General features: G+C 42.7%; 1 pseudogene; it reads left to right on the forward strand.

Annotated features, from left to right (window-relative positions):
• The first annotated feature begins 289 nt into the window (after positions 1 to 289).
• The window catches only part of LOC102495086 (protein phosphatase 1D-like), a 61125-nt pseudogene continuing 56817 nt past the window's right edge, over positions 290 to 4597 (forward strand).

The following is a 4597-nucleotide window of genomic DNA, read 5'->3' on the forward strand; positions in this document are numbered from 1 at the left end:
TCTTTCCCTGTGGTTCCACTCCCACCTTAGCACATACAAGAGAAGAGCTGCTACTTCTTTTAGGAAAGCCGTCATACTTGCTTGCACTGCATATTCAGTATCTTTGATAGTAACTGCTCAAAATTCAATCCCCAAGTGCACATCAAGAATTCATTCAGAGCTCTAACTATTGTTGCTCCTGGCCTGCCAGATCTGAAACGTGGGGAGAAAGGCTCTCCTTTCCCCAGTCCTCTGTCTAATGCTTGCTGCTGGAATGACTCCTCTCTCTGGTGCCCTGGCTACTGATAGCATGAGAATGATGGATTTCAGGCTGAAGGCTCCTGTGCAGAAATTAGATTCTGCGGTGCAGAAACTGGATCACTCAGCCAGCGTTTCTCCAGGTACGGCTACCAGGGAGGCCTGCTGCGTAACTATTTCGTGACCACATAAATGAACCACCACTGCTATTTCTAAAAGAAGCCGTGCTCATTTCTCCACCCCACAGGGTAATGAGAAGTGACAGAAATAGAAGCAGAACTTTTAGACCAACGCTAGAAGAGTTCTATTTTACCTGAAAGTTGCACTTTAAAAGTTTATCAAATTGGAGCCAGCAGGTGGCATGGCGGTTAAGGTGGTGGATTCCCACATTGCTGACTGTGGTTTGAGTCCCAGACCTGGTAACTTGCTTTCTCACTTTCCCTCTCTGTCTCTCTCTGGTCAAATTAAATAATAATAATAACAACAATAACAACAATAATAAACTAATTTAATTAACCATTCTTTTTTAAAATTTTATCAAATTAAATATTTTATAATGGAGAGAAATATCAGCATGGGTTTTCTGGCCTCCCAAGAGTTTCGGCATTTCTTGTGTTTCTAAGGGCTGATTGATTGCAATATCCTGTCACAGGGTCCTGGGTTAAAGAGACATCCCAACATGTCTGTCCTACTCCATCTCACCTGCAGCACCAACTCTTCCCAGCGGGGTCCTTTTCCCACCTTCCTATCCTGCTCAATATGCCACCCTCCCCCAAAACACCCAGACCTGAACCTGGAGAGTCATCCTCGAGTCCTGCTCACTGGCCCCACACACATGATCAGGGAGCAAAAACCTGTATTTTGCAAACTATAAAATAAGGAAGATTTAATTTTGTAACTACCTGCTGAAAATTATATATTTACCTAAAAAACAACTTGGGTCTCTTTGTTTTGACTGAAATTATTTTACATCAGTAGGTTAATACTTAATATTTAGGATTATTAAAATATTTACCGGCTCTTGAGCTCACCCAAAGAATTCCTGAAACATGAATGTAGATTAAACCAATTTAAAAGTTCATCATGTGGGGACCAGCAGTTAGCGTAATGGCTATGTTGCTGGACTCCAATGTAGTCAACCGTGGATTGAGTCCCAGACATGGTAGCTAAAACTCATGCAGGGCGCGTGTGCGTGCATGCTCAAGATCCCAAGAGGAGAATGGAGGAGAAGGGATTGCAGCGTGGCCATTACCCCTGGGGGGTGATTTCTTGCTTTCTGTCTCTCTGTTTCTCTCTGTCTTTCTGGCAAGTGCATGCACCCTATAGCAAAAAAAAAAAAAAAAAACCTCTCCAAAAAAAAGGGGAGCTCTTAGAGAAATTCTATGAGATGACTAAAATGATTTGAGAAAAGTCTATTTGCCATGGTTGGTTAGGAAACAAGATGACTGAAGAGATTTCAGTGATGCCCTGTACATGAGTCATAAGATGAATGATCACAAAAACGACTGTGGAATCCATTCCTGCATGCCTGCATGAGGGTACACTCAATTTAACAACAACAAAAAAGGAAGACTACATTGGTAGTAGTGGGTGAGGAGGTAGGGAGTGTCCTTCAAAGAGTTCATGGAAAATTCATATAACTATGCATGAATTTCAAAAATATGTTTGTACCAAAATAAACTCATATTTTAATTCCATTTTCCACAAACTTTTTCTTTTCTTTTTTTTTAAGAAATTTTTGATGTAGGGTTCATGAGTTTGCCAGAGAGACACAGAGAGACAGAGAGATAAGAAGCCAGAAATCACCCCCCAGGGGATGACCATGCTGCAATCCCTTCTCCTCCATTCTCTTGGGATTTTAGGCATACATGCCCATACGCCCAGTGTGAGTTTCAAGGCACATGTCTGGGACTCGAATCTTGGTCAGCCATGTGGGACTCCAGTGCTTTAATGACTATGCCACCTGTGGACCCCTCCATGAACTTTTTAAAGTCCTTTCCTAAAAGCAAGCAGAGGTGATTATAGTGAAAGAAATGAAATGAACTTGACACAAAAGGACAAATATTGTAGGAATCCATTTATGTGAGAATTGGAAAATGTATAGAAGCTGAATTAGAATAGAAGTTACCAGGGTCTGGAGGGTCGGCAGAACATTATCCTTTAATGGGTACAGAACTTCTGTTGAAGAGGTTGAAATGGTTCTGAAACAGACAGTGGTGATGGTGGCACATTGCACATGTGCTTAATGTCACTTAACTGTACACACGACAAACGTTAAATGTGTGAGCTGTGTGCTATGTACATTTTACCACAAGGGGGAAAAGGCATAGAATCAAAACAAATTCAAAGAATAAGGAGAACTCAGGACCGAAAGTGACTGATTATAATATGCCATAAACCCACAGAAAAGAAAAGGCAAATTTCAGAAAGACTTTTTAAAAAGAAGTGACTAGCTGGATTCTCATCTGCAAGGATTAGATCCTGTTACCCATTGAGGAAGAACAAACAAACAAAAACAATTAAAGATCAAATAATAGAACAAAAACCCAGTTAGCACTGAGTAGTGGTATTTCTGGGAAGGGAGGTGATCATAAGTAGGACTGACCGTGTGCTATCCTGCCCATTTGCAGTGCTCTTGTTAAAGTTAAAAAAAAAAATGCCAGAGGGTACGTGCTCGCAGGGAGAAAGAGAGAAAGCACCCCTTAATGGGACATGACCATACTACAATCCCTTCTCTTCCATTTCTCCACCCTGTCAGGATTTAGGGCATGCACACACAGAGACCTGGCCTGTTTTTCAAGAGGCTGGGACTGGGACTCAAATCACAGTCAGTTATATGGGATCCAGGTCCCTTAACCACCCTGTTACAGGCCAGCCCTAAAGTTGATGCATTTTGTAGACCATCATACTTACCTGTGAAGAAGAAAAGGAAAGGAAAGGAAAATCCCATTACCAACTACAGGCAGCTCAAGAGGAAGGCCAAGTCTTTACCATGAGCTCAGTGGATACTAAGTTGAAGCACAAAAGGTAAAAGTGTATTTAAAGCCCAATAAAGAATGGAAAAATACGAAATTAGAAAATCTGGCCCTAGGGACCAGCAGATGGCATAATGATTATGTCACTGGATTCCCACATAGTTGACCACAGTTCGAGACCCAGACCCAACAGCTTAAAACTCATCACTTATCCCAGGCACATGTACATGTGTGCCCAAAATTCCAAGAGGACAATGGAGGAGAATGGATTGCAGTGTGGCCACCCAGCCTAGGGGAATGATTTCTCACTTTCTGTGTCTCTGTCTTTCTCTGTCTCTCTGGGGAACGCACATGCCCTATAGCAAAAATCTTTCTTAAAAGAAAAAAAAGAAAGAAAAGAAAATCTAGCCCTATAAAATAATTCCAACCCTCAAGATGCTTTGCTTTTGTAATTCAGAGGTCTTTAGGAACATTTTAAATATGTATCATCTAGCAGTAAAAAGTGACTAGTGCATGTACTCCAGGATCACAGATAAAGATCCATTTTTGTTAATGACCATTTAAAAAATTGCTCAGGACCAGCAAGTGGTGTGGTGGTCAAGGTGCTAGACTTCCACGTGGTCAACTGCAGTTCAAGTCCCAGACCCAACGGCTTGAAATTCAATGCAAAGTGCGTGTGTGTGCATGCTCAAAATCCTGAGAGGAAAATGGAAGAGAAAGGGCTGCAGCATGGTCTTCCCTTCTGGGGGGTGATTTCTCTCTTTTGGTCTCTCCTTATGGCAGAAATCTTTCAAAAATAAATAAATAATACATTGCTCTATTATATATATTAAAGCAGTGTGTCTTTTCTTTTTCTTTTCTTTTTTTTGGAGAGGTTTTTGCTATAGGGCACGTGCACTCACCAGAGAGACAGGGAGATAGAAAGCGAGAAATCACTCCCTGGGAGGATGGCCATGCCACAATCCCTTCTCCTCCATTCTCCTCTCGAGATCTTGGGCACGCACGCACACACACCCAGCGTGAGTTTAAGCCACCAGGTCTGGGACTCGAACCGAGGTCGATTACATGGGAGTCCAGCGACATTGCCATTATGCTAACTGCTGGTGCCAAGCGTCAAGCAGTGTGACTTTGAGGGAGGTCACCAGACCAACAGCTTCTGAATATCTAGGGTACCAGAGAGAAATGCACATTCTCGGGACCCACCCACACTAAATCAAAAACTCGGAGAGTGGGGCCAGCGATCTGTGCTTTAGCAAACTCTCCAGGTGATTCTGCTGTCAACTAACATTTGGGGGCCACCATGTAGAAAGACTTGGCAGAGCGGAAGTTAGCGAGGCCTGCAGATGGCTCCCCAGTCCACTGGCCCGAGGGAGAACCACAGACAA

Source organism: Tupaia chinensis, unplaced genomic scaffold (assembly GCF_000334495.1).
Source record: "Tupaia chinensis unplaced genomic scaffold, TupChi_1.0 Scaffold000541_1, whole genome shotgun sequence".
NCBI classification, from domain to species: domain Eukaryota; kingdom Metazoa; phylum Chordata; class Mammalia; order Scandentia; family Tupaiidae; genus Tupaia; species Tupaia belangeri.